This window comes from Pyrus communis, chromosome 15 (assembly GCF_963583255.1).
Source record: "Pyrus communis chromosome 15, drPyrComm1.1, whole genome shotgun sequence".
NCBI classification, from domain to species: Eukaryota; Viridiplantae; Streptophyta; class Magnoliopsida; order Rosales; family Rosaceae; genus Pyrus; species Pyrus communis.
This window is the reverse complement of record NC_084817.1, coordinates 11,337,945-11,355,344: the sequence shown is the minus strand read 5'-3', so window position 1 is coordinate 11,355,344 and position 17,400 is coordinate 11,337,945. Positions and strand designations below refer to the sequence as shown.

The 17,400-nt window shown below is 35.9% G+C and overlaps 1 pseudogene; it reads left to right on the top strand.

Moving 5' to 3' along the window:
- Window positions 1–5,971: 5,971 nt before the first annotated feature.
- LOC137717062 (uncharacterized protein At2g29880-like) lies at window positions 5,972–6,995 on the top strand (annotated as a pseudogene).
- The last annotated feature ends 10,405 nt before the right edge of the window (window positions 6,996–17,400 follow it).

The following is a 17,400-nucleotide window of genomic DNA, read 5'->3' as shown; positions in this document are numbered from 1 at the left end:
AGACATGAGTCAATTTTGCCGATTTGATGACGTTGACTTGGCAAATGGTGTTTTCTACAACGACTATAATTCAATTATCTTGGGAAGTTTCTTGAAGTTGTCACGAGACCGACGATGGTGTCGTTCTAATAAAAATGTTTGTCTCGCTGGAAAAGTCAATATTTAGTAATTTTGATGGATACGATAATTATAATATAACGATATTTCTTTTATAAGCAGGATGTTTTGAATTGATTTTTGTTGATGATAATTTCAATACTAATTTATTATCTTTATTATGTAACATAATTCAAATTTTAGAGCAGTTTGTGGCCAATTGAATATAGATGGTAAATATTCTTTCTTTCCAATAGATATTTCAAATATTTATTTTATTAACATTTAAGCCCTACAGTTACATTATCGATTAAAATATTATTACAATTGTTTTTAGTTTTCATCTTATTGGTTGATAAGGCAGGGTCCTTTTCAACCCCGATAAGGCCAAAGGAACATGGGCTCAAAGGAAAGTCAAGGCCTAGAAAACATGGGAAAAGTGAGGGCAAGCGCTTCGAAGGGCTCAGGCCTCTGAGTTCCTCCAGGAAGCCCTTTCCGAGCATTGAGGGGTGAAGTCGCCTCTAACAACTTTTAGGCACAAGACCCAGGGGCAGAGGAGACAAACCTACTTAAATGTTTACTCTGAGCCAAATGTTAGTTAAACAAAAGACAGAAAGCCTATGAAAAGACATAAAGGCTGATAAGTCTGACTTTCATTTACGGACTCCTACTAACTACTGGGTCGAGCAAGGTGCTCCCTCAACTCGTTCCAAAACGGGATGCAAGTGGATCTATGCAGAAGCCACTTTGCCGCCACGTGTCGGCCAAAGAAAAGGAGGACAACTAGTGGGCGAAGTTTGTAATACCCCCTATTTAAAAAAAAAATAGTTATATATATATGTGTGTGTGTGTGTGTGTGTGTGGGTAATTATTTTTACATAATGGTTTTATTAGATTTCTTTTATGCAAGAACCTACTTTCAATATGCAAAATAGTCTCAATGTAAAATCCTATGCTACAAAATTAGTTCAAAAAACTAGCTAGTATTTATTTCATGTTCATATGTAATTAGAGATATTTTTAGTTTGAATTGGAGAAGGGGATTATGATGAGTTTGGCTTGATTTTTCTCACGAAGGTAAGGTGTTATTTTGACAATCATTAGAGAGTAAAGAGTAGGTATCATTCATCACTCTAGAATAAGAGGTGGAAGTCTATTTAAGGATGAATTGGCAAGTTTGTAATCATTAGGAATGTAGGAGTTAATGATTGGTGATGATTCATCCCCCAAAATTGGAGAGTTGTGAGTCTATATAGGGCCATAGACTATTTATGTGTGTCTAAGTGCATTAGTTGGCAATATTTTGTGGTTTTAGAGTGTTGATTCACAAGGCTAAGAGGAATCTTAATCATTTGGTTATAATATTCTCTATTCAATTTTGTTCCAAATCTTCCAATGAGGTGAGAACGGGTGGATTTGAAATGCAAGTGTAGACATGTTTGAAGATCTTTAACATCCAGAAGTAGCAGCCTTGATATGATTCATTCTCTATAATAAAGGAGGAGCTAAGGGAAACACCACCAACAACAACACACAGGGAAACAAGAATAAAAAAACCTCATCTCCTTCCCAGATCACTTTTCTCATTTTCCCATTTACTTTACATTATGTAAAGGCTTTAAGCCATCTTTCATTTGTAAGTCCCTCAAATATAGTGAAATACAATGAAAGCAAACCCCAGTGGATGTAGTCGATTTGGCGAACCACTTAAATCTTTTGTTGTTTATGCATTTACATTTTGAGATCATTGTTATGAGAGCACTCCCACCAAACCATCAAAAATATCCTTTTACTTCCATTGGGAATGCTATAAAATAAGGGGGACAAATCCCATAAAATGCATGAGAACTTACCTAACAGAATTGCTCTATGGAACTCAAATGGGTTTATGCATCAACATCACCTAGAGAGATGGAGTAAAATGGTAAAGTAATAATTCTCAATTAGATTGTTGTGTGTTATCCACATTATATATTATGGATAATATAATACGATTTTGGCTGCTAACAATTTGATTAGTGTTGCAGATATAATACAATTTTGGCTACTAACAGTTTGATCAATGTTGCAGATGTTATAGAGCATGTGATTATTGATATCCTTGTTACATGGCATATACATAAGCATTCTTGTAAAGTAAGAAAAAGAGTTAAATTGTGTTTGAGTTGTGAGGATATTCAAGGGCTAAAGTTTGCCTTGAATATAAAATAATGAACCTTGTATATGTCAGGCGTTGGGTGAAGGGCTTGAGTATACAAATTGGTTGATTATAAAAACAATGAAATCTTGTGTATGTCAGGCGTCGGGGGAAGGGCTTGAATATACAATTGGGCGTCAAGGGAAGTGCCTGTATAATAAAGTGGAAACTGAGAATTTAATTACAAAAATTGGGTTTAAGGGATGAACGGGAGTTAACTCATATTCTAAGGTATTCGGAGCCAAGTGGTATAAGTATGGTATGGGACGTGCATGCTTGGATGCCTTAGGTGTGTGTTAGCGGGGTTAGAAGGGAGTGAGTACATTCATCCATCTCATTTGCATATATTTCATGCATTTGAAAGAATTGTTACAATTTAATTATTATTTAATTGGTAGTTCTTGTTGTGAATTAATTTGTGCACCATAGTTATTCCGCTGCGTATTTGATAAATTTTATGTAAGATTTTGTTACACGATGTATTGTGTAATTAGTTCCAAATAATTTTAATTTTATTTTCCACCGTATCTTGGTTGTAGAATTTATTTTTATAGCTACGATATGGCTCACACCCTAACTCGTGAGTAGTCTTTATTCGTGGGTTGGGGCATGACAAAGTTAGTACATTATGAGCATTAAATGCAAGAAAAGTGACAAGTTTATAGGGAAAATGGACTCAAGAAATTGCCTATATAAGAAGGCCAAGAAACCCTTAGAAAAGGGTCGGACGAATTGAGGGAGAAACATATTGTTCTAGCCAACATCTACTTGGAATACAATTTATCATAAATAAAAGGAAATTCAGTAGATATAACCCAATTTTGAGGGTGAATCACTTAGGCCTTTCATCCATTTTCTTTAGTTGCAAAGCCCAAGTCCTTTAAAAATCAACACTTGATCCATTCAATCTTTGTTAGATTCACCATTTTTTAGCATTGACAGTTTGGCATTGTTTTTGGGAATACGCATACAACTTGGTCACGTGTTTCTAATCAGTAGATCACCGGCCCTTGACTCCAGAGACGGTGAAAGGCGGGAACATCCTGAACCTATCAATGAGTTGGAAATCGTTATCCTATTGGAGGAACACTCGACGACGGTTGTAAAAATTGGTACCAAGTTGAAGGAAAGAGTTCGGGAAGAGTTGTAGCTTTCTCGAGAACCCACTCTAGCGGATTCGTCTCGTCGTACGTGGACATGTCAGAAATTAACCCAAGTATCACCTCCCACCGCCTAAGTATCAACCCTCATTATTGGCCCGTCTGGCAGAATCAAGGTTGTAAAAGACTCTAGGTGCTAGTCGGGAGGCGGGCTAGAGCTTAGCGCCTAGACGGCTAGGTGGGGCCTAAGCAGACTAGACGGATTTAAGTAAATCTATTATATTTCGTGTAAATAAGAGTCTGTTTATACTTAAAAAATATATAACTTCATCATAAACTACAAAATAGAATTCATATGTATTATGAAGTATTGAAACATAATGAAAACATGTGAAATAAGGATATAATGTGTGTTCATTTAAGTATGCAGCAAGTCTCTTACAATTTATTGGAAAAAAAATAAGGGAATTGTTATTAGCACTCCAAAAATCTCATTTTACACTCCAAACTTTCTATATTAGGAAAGAAAAATACACTTGTGAGGAGTGTAGAATGAGATTTTTGGAGTGCCAATAACACTTCCCAAAAATAAAATGCAAAATGAAAATTATCTATTTTCTGTCTAAGTGAGTTGCGATCTAGGCTGGTCTGGGCGAGTTAGGCGGGTGCCTTAGCAGGTCTAGGCGCCATTTCTTAATTTTCAAACGCTTAGACATTAATCAGGATGATAATCATCTACCTAGCGTCTATGTGGAGCCTAGACGGCCTTAGGCGACGATTTATAGAACAGTAGGTAGAATCATAGATCTTACGATGCCTAGCTTTATAAGGTCATGAAAGTGGATGTGGACAAGCCGTTCGACATTGAGTACATCAGGACAGTAGACTACTCAAAGTGGTTGGCCAACGTCGGCATGTAGAAAAAGATATCGATTACCGAATGCCCGGTCAAATGAAAAAGTGCACCGACTATACAGACCTTAACGAAGCTTGCCCCAAAAATAAATTTTGTAAGAACTCATATTTATTTTTACAAATTTGATTTATGCTATTTATTTTCAAAATCAAATATAATTCTTTTATTGGGTTTTCTTTTATATATACATATAATTATATTTCTTATATTTATAGGTTTTTGGGTACTCCACTCGTATTCTTGTAATAGCTATGTTAGTACTTTGTACCCGTTGGATTATACTGGGTTTTTTAAAATAGATTTTAGTTTTTAACACCTTTATCAATTGGCTAGTTATCACTATTTGGTGATAGTATTGCATACAAACAGGAAGTGTTAAACATATTGAGCAAAGTTCTTGGTATTAGGAGGTGGCATCTTTTTGAGCGCTCTTATCTACTTTCATATTTGGCAATAAAGTAAAGTGCTTATCAGGTCTTGAGATTTTTAGGGTCCGGGATGATGCTAAAAAATGCACTCTAACTTCATATATGAAAATTATTTGTTTTCACACGTAAATAAGACTTCAATAAAATTATCCATAGAAAAGCACTTTAAACTCAAAATAATTTATAAACACGGAAAAGTTAATTTATTTTGTACTGAGAGAAGGAAACCAAAAAACTCTGAGCTTACAAGTAGATAGATGATGAGTTTTATTCTCTTTCTATCTGAACTTTTAAAATATTTTTATATAAATCGTGAGGTGTTTTTTCTCATTTACTAACCTTGTCAATATGGAACTGAAAAAATAATGATGTTTTCGAGTCTTTAATTAGTATGTATAAGTAATGAATGAGCACTAAATCAAACCTTTTGATGACACGTCATACGATTTGCAAATTTGGTATATACATTACTCTTTGTGAATGTTAGCTTTGAATTGGAACGAATTTTTAAAAACCACAACCCACATAGCTACTAGCCAGTAATTAAAAAGAATTAACAACAAACAAAAATTTTAAAAAATTGAAAAGAATAAACATGCACACATAGCATTTTGAACTTCGGATCTCTTGTTAATTTTAAACAACAAAAACCATTGCTTCTAATTAAATTTATTGATCATTTGGCCAAATTTTATAAATTTATACTCTTATGAAAAGAAATTCGTAAAAATTAAAAATTAAATGAATACACATGGTGTTTTGAACTCAAGACCTCCTCATTAATTTTAAACAACAAAGCCACCGATTTTAGTTAAATTTCTTTGTCACTTAACCAAATTTTATAAATTTATACTCTTATGAAACATATATAAATATACGACCTAGTAATTTTGGTACCCTCAATTTTTTTGGGCCCCGGACGATTGTCGAGCCCGCACAGGGCTTGGGCTGACCCTGGTGCTTACTAAGCACCCTACATGACTTGGATGTGGACTTGTGGAGATTAGTTGTAGTTGTGGCACAAATATATGTAAGCCAACATATTAGTCTAGTAAGTTATAGACCTAGGGGGTGTATTCAATTGGAATTTTGAGAGAGTTTCAGGAATTAATAATTTCAGGAGAATTCAATTAGGAATTTAAAAGACTTCATAAAAGTTTAGGTGTATTCAATTGAGAATTCTAAATATTTTTTAAAAGTCACTAGGAATATAATGTATCATCTAAGATTATAAATGGGAGATTTACAACAAGAAAAGGGAAAAGGAAACTATAATCAATGGTTCGTGGAAGAGAGCAACATGTTGTTACAACTACTTGTTGAGGCCGTAAAAAATGGATGGTGTGATGCTAATGGCATAATAAGCAAGTAGACTATAGAAGCCAAAATTGTTCCCGTGCTCAATGAAAAACTTGGACGTCAAAAAACTCAAGATCATGTTAAGAACCGTGTGAAAATGTGAGGGGTCGATATCAATGAATATGTCAGCTTTTTAGGCATAGTTCTGGATTTGGTTGGGACTCCGTCACAAAGAAGTTCACGGCTAGTAATGAAGTATGAGTAGGCTTCCTTAGGGTGAGTTCTTTTTTCTTATATAATATATTATTTACATGATAATCTTTCACTTTTATAGATTTTGTATTTTAACAATTTTAATATGTTATTCTTTTTTGCTAGTCCCACCAAAAGAGTCAAGGTGTTCGCAAAGAGAGATTTGTGGACTATGAAGATTTGATGACTGTATTTGGCGATGGAACAACTAAAGGAAATAACTCAATTAGATTGGGCAATGATACTGATGGCATAACATATAGAGTCAAAGAAAGTAGGCCAATTAAAGTAAATGAATTCCCTCCACTTGATGAAAGCTTCAAGCAACTTGATCCATTATTCCAAACACCATCCTATGCATCATCTTTCCTAGATGCAAATTTGGAGGGTCCCGCTCCAACACCCATGCAAAAACCACTCCCAAAGAAAATATCTCTACCTGAGTCTGAGCTAAAATCAAATGGGACCACCCCTCACATCGTTCTTATAGAAAAAGTTTCCCTTGGAGTGGGTTCGATTGCTGCAATTGCCACTGAAATTCAAGGAATTCATAGCATAATGGAGAAAAGAGAAAAAGATAGAGAAAAAAGGAAAATGAGAAAAAAGAAGAAGAGAAAAACAACAATGTTTGGGATGCTATCAAAGAGAATCCAAATTTGGATGCACCTATTCGTTACAAAGCAATTACACTAGTTCAACATAGTTAGTGTTAGCTTGTGCAGGGTTGCACGACCTTCTTCACAAGGAGTGTCATTTTGATGAATTTCCAATTGAATCGGAAGACGATTAATTTGAAGATGAAAAAAATGATGATGAACCAGGTAATCAAACTCAAGAGCAACAACGACATATAAGGCATGGAGAGCTGGTATGGCTACAAATATGTGGACAAATGTTGTGAATGATAGGATTCAAAGATGAGAAATAGAGGGGATTATTTGATTTTACGAGGTTTTTTTGGATTTCTGTTCTTGATCTCTCGGGTTTTAAGATGGTGGTAGAATAAAAGGCTTGAGGACCATTGGCATATGTTGAGTTCGAAAAATGTTCTTTTTCTTGTTGAAAAGACTATTTGCTATATTCCATTTGGCTAGTGATTTTATTGATTGAGTTGAGCAAAATTTGCAGGTTGGTCTCTGTTTCTTACATGTAAGTCAATTTGTTTCATTTTTGTCAAGCCCGTAAACAATGACTGCAACAGTTAGTTTGTTTATAATGCGCTCACATTCAAGGCCAGTAGTAGCACCAGCGTTTTGTGACTGGTGATAACCCCAGTTAAACAATATTTTGTAAGCAGACGTTTGAAGCGTACTCATGTGCTGTGATTGGGTTGTTATTTTGCTTCTTCATTTTACTTTCAGGGACAATCTAATTGTACCAATCAATTTAGCTTTTCTTGAAATAAAATAATCACTGCGATTTCATGGGAATTCAAACAAATCTCTTGAAATTCATGAACAAAATCTTTGAAATTCTCTAAACGCATGTAAAGAATTCTCTCACAATGCATGTGAATTATCTAAGCCTTCATCTTCTTGATATTGTCCTCACCCAGACAGCGTCGTTGCTGACTTTTCGTTTGTATACCTTGGTTTTCTAAACTAATTGGACAGAGTCCAGACCCACCATTTTACTCTTTTTCTAATCTATCTAAACCTACCTTTCTTTTGTCGTTTGATTACCCTTTTTTCTTCTTTTAAAAAATTGTTTTATTTATCCATTTATCTTTTTTATAGATGGTTTTATTTATCTTGTAACTTTTATTTTCTTTCTTTCTTCTTTTATTTTCTATTTTAAGACTCCACCATATTTACTTTAAACTCTCACATTATCTATAAATATTGTGTTATTTCTTTAAAAAAAAATTAATATAAGTATTGTTTAATATTTATTTATATAATATATAGTAAATTTTAATTAAATCTGCCTAGTCCACCTAGGCACTAGGCCCTAATTTGCCATCTGACTAGCGTCTAGCGTTATTACGTAAAGGTTGGTGTGTATATATACTTATACATAAGGAGCTCTAGTTCACTTCTCCAAACATGAACGTGGAAGAAATGCATGCAATGCATGCAAGTGTTATTACGTAGAGGTTGGTGTGTATATATACTTATGTATGTGTGTGTGTGTGTGTGTATTTAGAGAGTGATTAGAAAATAAGAGAGAGTGGACAAGGGCGGAGTCAGAATTTTTTTTTATTTTTTATGGGTGGGCTAGCTAAAATAGTACCCTAAAATCAAAAGTTGAAGTTTAACTTTTGTATTTGTATGCAAACCGGAAAAATTACAACAAATCATCAATTTTCACATATATTTGGATGGAAACACAAGAAGAAGATAGAAAACTTAGTACATGGATTATCTCAGTTACAACCACACAACTAGCGTAAAACAGAACAATGAAAGTAGAAGTAAAGGCAATCTTAAAAAAAAATTGATTGAAAATAATATAAAGCCACTGAACCAAAGTAGGATAATCTTGTACAAATTGACATCACAAGTTCCTTGGCAACTTTTTAATTTTTTAGTTATGCTAAACACTCGCTAGGCTAGTTTCATTGAAAAATAATTCTTTTTACACTTTTATATCTATTATATTATGTTATACAGTAAAATACATACATATAGCCACAAATCCTCCCTGGGCTACATCCCATCATTGCCTTTGGTGTGGCTCCGCCAGTGAGAGTGGAAGAAATACATGGTGTTAGGAGTACATGGAGCCTAACTATTGCCGTAGTGATATGGATCTTTGTTTTAGCTTTGGATTTGAGGTAGGGTGTTTCTTGGGGAACTTATCACCATTGGGGTATTTGTCTTGTTTAAGCTTTGTGAAATATGTGTTATAGTTAGTATGTTTATAACTAATCTAACTGTTTTGTATTGGAATTATGATATATTATTGTTATTTTCAATAATGTGGATATTGTGATAATGTTGATTAAATGCATACATCATTGCCTATTAGAGTGGGGGGATTTTATTGGAATATTTGAGATTGGGATATGGAAATGGAAACATTCTTTTGTATGGTTGAGTTCGACTCTTGTAGGGACCAACAAGGATGGCAAATATGAAATTATAGGAATACTATGAAGTAGTAGGGACTCTAGCAACCGAGAGGAGAACAAGATGACGAATAGAGAAAAGGAAATTTGGGATGATTGAGTTACGGGGGTTAGTTGTATGATAGAGCATTCAGACCACTGTTGCAGTGGTAAAATGAATGGTATGAGACATGCATGTCCGCTTGTTTTATTATATAGATTAACAAGTTAGGTAATTGAAGTTAAACTGCATTCATGTAATATAATTTCTATTTGATAATATGATTTAATTGTTTACGTGTTCATGACACTCGATTTAGTCTTGACAATTATTCTTGATAAGACTTATGTCCCTACTGAGCTGTGATTTCAGTCACCCTATACATTTTAGACCTTGCAGGTATGGTACGAGATTAAAGAAACGTAAACGAGCTGGGGCTTTAATCTTATTTATGTACACGCTGTAAAGCTTTTAGGATTATTTGAATAAGAAAAGTTTGTCTTTCATTTTTATTTTATTTTTACTCGTGCACCAAGCGTGGGGTTCGATTTTTGCCATCAACCCCAAGTTCCCGGCGTGATAGATTTTTGCTACCCTGCATTGACTGGTTTGTGGATACCACGACATGGAATGAACTCTTGAGCTTCCTCGACGCGTACTCTAGCTATAACCAAAGTCACATGCACTGAGATCAAGATGACACAGCCTTCATAACCGACCACAAGTCCTATTGTTGGAAAGTAATGTCGTTTGTGTTAAAAAACGCAGGGGCTACTTATTAATGGTTGGTCAATCAGATGTTCGTTGATCATATAGACAAAACAATAGAAGTTTATGTGGAAAACCAGTATGTTGCTGAGCTCACCAAAGTATTCAAAATCCTCGACGTGTATAAGACGAAGCTGAACTTTGCAAAATGTGCTTTCGATGTTAGCTTGAGGAAGATTCTAGGTTTCATGGTAAGCCATTAAGGAATAGAGGCGAACCTGAGAAGATTCAAGCACTGATCGATATTGCACCCCACACACAAAGAAGGAAACTCAAAGCCTTTCTTTAAACCCCTTCGAGGGGAGCCTTAGACCATAGAATGGATAGCGAAATGCCAACAAGCGTTCGACAATCTAAAAGCCCACATCGCCCAAGCACCAATACTCTCCAAACCCGAGCAAGATGAGCCATTTTATGTTTATTTATCAGTTTCACCATATGCAGTTAGCTCTATGCTTATCAAGAAGGAAGAACGGGTGCAATGACTGGTGTACTAGGGAGTCGAATGACGATATTTAGAGGTCGAGGAGTTCGTGCTCGCTCTTATCATGTTGGCATGAAGGCTTCGACCGTATTTTCAGACACATTCAATAATTGTACTCACCAACGATCCACTCAGGCACATGTTATACAAGCCCGAAGTTTCAAGGTGCCTGATCAAATGGGTCGTAGAGTTGTTTGAGTTCGACATCAATTTCCAAACCAGACATGCTCACAAAGGCCAGGATTTAGTAGACTTCATCGCAAAGTTCACCCCGTTGAGCGATAACAAGGGCATGGCTGGTAGCCCGACAAATACTACTAGTGGGGCTGTCATCCCTGATGCTTTCCAAATAGTGAAGGCTGTTCGTGGATAGATTGTCAAATAGAAACGATAGAAGGGTGGGCCTTTTGTTATCACCTTGACTACATAGAGTTCGAGTAAGCTTTGAGATTTAAGTTCCTGGCATCTAACAATGAAGCAGAGTATGAGGCGTTGCTGGCCGAAATACGTCTCACTCTAGAATTGGGGCTAAACATATAGGCCCATAACAACTCACAACTGGTGGTTAACCAGAAAAATGACGAGTTCTAGTCCCATGACAAAAACATAGTGGCATATGTAAAGGCCACAAAGAAATTAGTAAGCAATTCATGAAATGCACTATTACCCAAATCTTGAGGGAGACAAATGCGTAAGCAGACAACCTAGCGAGGTTGGCATCAGTGTCTGAAAGAGAGATCAAGGGCGCGATACCAATCGAATACCTGGAAGAGCCTAATATCTTACGCCCTTAAGACTTCATAACAAAGATTAGTGAAGAAGATACTTGGATGACCCCGATACTAAACTACTTACGCCACAGATCACTCTTTGAGTATCTGAAGACAAGCATGAATCCTAGAGTTTTCATTTTTGAGCGGTTAGATACACGATCATCAACCACAAATTCTACAAAAGTGGTTTCTTTTTATCCTATTTGCGGTGCATAACACCCTAGCAAGAGTAGCAAGTCCTTAAAGAAATCCATGAAGGAGTTTGCGGTGACCACTCAGCTAATCGCACACTAGGTGTCAAAGCTGTAAGACTGGGCTACTTATGACCGACTATGCAAGTTAATGCCGCCAGGATAATGCAAAGTTGCTAACCTTGCTAGTACTATTTAGAGTTTAAGAATCGATTGCTCGAGCGCCTCATCTCTATGACGAGCCCATGACTACTCGCACAGTGGGGGCTTGACATCATTGGGCCTATGCCTAAAGTAGTAGGAAAGGTCAAGTTCGCGATAATGGTGGTCAAATACTTCACCAAATGGGCCTAGCCACTAGCAACAATTTTTGAGAGAAAGATCTAAACGTTCATTTGGCATAATATCATCTGCTGATTTGGATCACCCAATTTAGTCTGGAAATCGATAACATTTGACAGTTTGATAATCCCAGCTTCCGAAATTATTGTTCAGGGTATAAAATTGATCTTTGTTTCTCGTTGCCATATCACCCAAAGGCTAACGAGAAAATCGAGGCAATAAATAAAATCATTAAGAATATACTGCGTCGGCATGTGGCTTATAGATTGACAAAAGAAGATTGACCTGCGTTGCTGCTAGAGGTCTTATGGGCGTATAGCATCACCCATAAGGTAGCCATTGTAGAGACTTCTATGCTTTGGCATTTAGGTTAAAGGGGGTCGTGTTGGTGGATGTGAATGAGTTGAGCCACCAAGTAGAGTTTTTCATTACCGAGGAGAATCATGAGCTGTAAGCGTTCAACCTGGATTTCCTCAAAGAAAAACGCTTACAGACAGAGCTTAACCATACGGCGTATCAGCAAAGAATTGCTTGACACTCTGACCAATGAGTATATTAGAGGACTTTTCAGCTGGGGGATCTAGTCTTATAAGCGGTCAGGTCTTTTACTAAAGAAAAGGCAGCTGGAATATTCGCCCCACGATGGGAAGAACCTTACAAGGTAATAGGGATAATATGGCCAAGAATGTATAAGTTGGCCAACCAAGAAATAAGGACAAGGTAGGGGAGACCAAAGACAGATGCTGAGCACCTCAAGTGGTACTTCCTATGAAAATGGAATAAGGACAAGGTAGGGGAGACCAAAGACAAATGCTTTGGGTTTGCGATTGGAAAGGCGTCACGAGGAAGTGGTAGGAACACTAGACCACACCTCGGAAGAGTGGTAAGATCATCAGACCACTAGTTAAAAAAAGACTTGTCTGACCTCTTTGTGTGGAGGTGCAAGTGATACTCCCTCGAGGAACATCCTTCACATATAAACATTCGTAACGTAAAAACATAAAGGCTGATAGGTAGGACTCTAGAGTATGGACTCCCACTAACTACTAGGCCAAGCAAGGTGCTCGGCTAAGACATGATGTAGGTAGATCTATACAAAAGCCACTTCACTACCACGTATTGGCCAAAAAATAGTAGGACATCTCGTAGGTCAAATCAGTATATTCGGCGTATTAAATGTAAGGAAAGTGACATGTTTATAGGGAAAAGGGGACTCAGGAGATGGACTATATAAAGAGGCCAAAAACCCTTAGAAAGGGTTAGGCGAATTGAGAGAGAAACATAATGTTCTATTCGAGCACTACTTCTAATACAGTTCATCATAAATCAAAAGAAACTCAGTGGATGTTGCCCATTTTGATGGGCGAACCTTTGTGTCCATTTTTCTTAGTTGTTAAACCCAAGTCCATTAAAGGATCAAAACTTGATCTATTCAATCTTTGTTAACCTCACCAGTTTTGAGTGTTAACAGTTGTCAATTGGACACATGTATTCAAAATTTAAATTAAAGGCATTTGACTCCATCTTTGTTTGCTGACAAAAAAAGACAACTAGAGAGTAATGAGTCAAATGACTCAGCTGCCACGTTATATATGGCATCTCCCATGGAGAACATATTAATGTCGTTTAGTCCTAGGTAGCGTATTTGACATCTCCTTTAGATATGATCTTATGTTATTGCTGATTATGACCTTCAATTTTCTTGTGAGGAATAATTTAGCTTAACCCAATCACATTAATTAGAGCACTTCCTGGCCAACCTCATTTTCCATTTGCCAAATCAAATTGGCGTTAACTCACTAAATCTTACTACTTAATTTGTCTTACAATCAGTTGTGTTTATCTTTCACGTTGTGCAATACAACGGAATATGCAACTGATTATAAGATAAATTCTCTCTTAGAACACTTTCACCCATTGCTTTTAGGTGGCAAGGTGTCAAAACCATTCCAAAACACATTTCACCCATTATTGTAAATCTTGGAAATGGGCAGCCATTGTTGATGCCATGACAATTGTAGCCCCAAGCCAGCTGTGGCAATATAATGTCGACTATGTGAACATGTCGCGTGGGGCCTGGGTAAAAGTTAGAATGCAATGACCTCTGTCAAGTGACACTTTTTTGGTCTTTCAATTCAAACAGTAACTTAAATAAAACGATCTCTATTTTTTGGTAAATAAAACAAATTGTTAAGGAATAAGGAAATAAAAATCTATTAAATTTTTAAAATAAAAATTTCTCATTTTTTCACCAAAAATAAAATATGAACATGTAACAACTTATTCTAAATTAATCTCATCTATTAATTAATTATTAAATAATTGAATCATATTTGAACGAAATAATCATTATTACTATTGATAATGGGTGAAGAATGGATCAATTTTTGTTAAGGCAGTTCACTATTCATAAGAATAGTAACTCCCTAACCCCTTTAGGAGCCAAATCCACCAAGAGGGTGGAAATGCGCTTACGTATCTTCAGTTGCAATATAAATAGTGATGAAGATTAAGCATCTTCAGGGGTAACTTCAAACCTCTAATCATGATCATTGAACACAAAACTTTAAAGAAAGATAATATTTAAATCCTTTTCACATGTCTTGAAGAGTTAAAGTGTAAACATAACTTAAATTATGCGTAAGTTACTTATCCCAAATGATGTATAAAAACAAAACAAGATGGTAACAGGTTTATTCTCGGTGCCCCAGCTCCCCCTCATTGAAATGACCTTTTTTTGACTGTTTGCAAGATCCAATTAAATGTGCTCATTAGAAAACGAATCTAATTATAAAGTACAAGTTCACACGCTAGAACTAATTATTAATCTAGGGACTTTAACTTAAAGTTAAAGAGAAAGGTAAAACAAATTCACATCAATTATTTCGATAATCTTATTTTCATGTTTATGATAAAAGAGAAATGATTATTTATTTGATTGTGAACATGAATTATTGACAATATTAATTATGTGTTTGAATTTCTATTCGAATTCATAGTCTGATAGTATAATCCGATGCATCTTTTTTTTGTGGAAGCACAGGAGAAGGAACATTGGATTCCTTACATTTTGATCGAAATGGACAAACTTGGTTGGGTTGTTCGCTATTACACGAATCTTCGAGGAAACCAAGTGAGGTGGTGGTGATCCTAATGTCCTCATCGTACATGGATCTTTGATTAGTTAGATTAAACGTCATGAAAAAGGACATGAAAAATATAAGTACTTTGAATAGAGAGTTATGGGTCTCTATCCATTGAGAAGAGTGGCAGATTTAGAGATATGGTGGTTCCATTGTTCTTCCCAAGTGCTAAGGTGGGGGAAAAGTGTTTGTTTCAATTTTTTCAAAAAGGCTGGACAAAAAAAGAAGCTGTTGGTTGAGTACTGTGTGTCTGCTTCTTTTGCAAAAATACATGAAAGCTTCTTCATCTTGTCTTAGCAAGAAAAAGACATATTCATTGAACAGATTTAGGATATGAAAATGCGTTAGACTAGATTCTTTTTACATACAAACCTATCAGAAAACACACGGGTAATGTTAGGAAAACTAAAATTTTAAACTAAATTTGTAAACCAAATGATGTGGTGGTTGATAATTGGATTATTACTTAATGTTGATTAATGTGCTTAGTTTCTATTGGTGACACATTATTTGTTTACAAATTTGGTTTAAAATTTGGTCTCCCTAACATTATTCTTTCACACACAGTAACTTTATTACTTCATTATTGAGTTTTGGCTCCTATAGCCTATATAACCCTGTGAACGAGTTTGTCTTTGATATTTTTGAATCCGCCACTACTTCAAGGACATTCTTATCCTAAAAACCAAAGATAGAAGGACCTTGGATGTCCCTTAATTAGGTGATATGGTCGTTTGGGATAGTTTTTGGTCCATATGAGGGGACCTCTCAAAGAGATAAGAACATGAATAATTTGAACAATAACCTAAAGTGCTTCCCACTTCTACTTGCCTTGAAAGTTCAAACTTGAACGGCATATATGAATGTGATGTGCATGTGGGTCCTTGAACATTATTTTTGTAAGGGTTGACATGAAAATGGACCAGACAGACTTTGCACATAATATGCGATTGAGGTTAGTGATGACTTTTTTTTAAGTAACCCTAAACTCACTTATAGCTTACTAAAGCACGTTTGGCTTGTTCAGGTAAGCTAAGGATCGCTAAGACCTGGATATCTAAAGCTTCAAATCCATAATTTCTGGTCCCCTATTTTGGGTGGATACGAATACATTGGCCCCGTCTAGGTCAAGGAAAACTAGCTAGGTCAAATTGATTAAACTTTGGCCTAATAATGACGAATCAATGCGCTGTCATACATATGAATATTATTTGTTATTTGTACTATGATCTAATAGTATTGCTCTTATTTATAAATTTATCAGTTGTAACTATGTTTGGGCTTGAAATAAAGGTTTGGGCCAAGAAAGGATAACATGAATTGAAAGGCCATGATTCTCGGCCCAGTAATGATTCCTCGGGCCAGTTGGCTCTCAATCCAAAAAAGCGCTGATTCAACCATATCCGTATAGGAGTAAGACTATTACAAGATCAAGCTCATATGTGGTTTGGTACAATCCTAAGTGAATTAAATTTGTTAAGGATCATGAAGGGCTCCGATAATATTCGAATTATTCTAAGGATCATAACAGTGTTTGATCCGATGGGAATGAATCAAGTGCATAAAGGGACTATGTTCAGAATCTTGGTCCAAGTCGAAGAGGCTGAGACTGGATAGAGATTGAGTTTCAACAAAACAAGGGATAAAGAGGATAAAGAGAGAATATCCAGGTAAATGCCGAGTAGGCATAATCCTACCATGACTCTACCTTGCCATACCTGTTTATCACAAAGTCCATCCTGATAAATAGAATATGTTCTGCAACACGAAAAGCCCATTCAACTCAACAAGCAACTCAAAATACTCAATGCAAAACCCTTCTCACAACCCTGATAAAAATACTAACTATCATAACCTTCACGTTGACACATCTTCAGTTTGGATAAGGACAGAACACTATGTTGACACCAGTGACATCTTTAGTTTGGGTAAGTAAACAGCACTAGAGCCGTAGAAGCAGACGATTTAGGAGTACCCTTAGTTCGGAAAAGTAAACAATAGTACTTTTGGTCGATTGGTTATCTATCCAAGTCTTGGCAGGCTGAGAGTTTCCAATTATTTCACCCAAACTTCATTGCTTCACAACAAAGTGTAGTTTCTACGATCAATTATTCCCAAGTGCACTTCCTAGTTTAGCCTTCATACGGCCGAACCACATTCACCATAAATATACTAATTTATTTTTAGTATCTTTGTCCTTACAACTTGATACCGATTTGGCACATTGATACTCCCACGAATATAATTGAAGCAGCCGAACTCAGTGCAAAAGATCCTGAACTTCGCAGCGAATTAAGCAACCTTATCTTACCCTAATATACTTCCCACTATGAATGAGCTCATAACATAATAATAAATGAC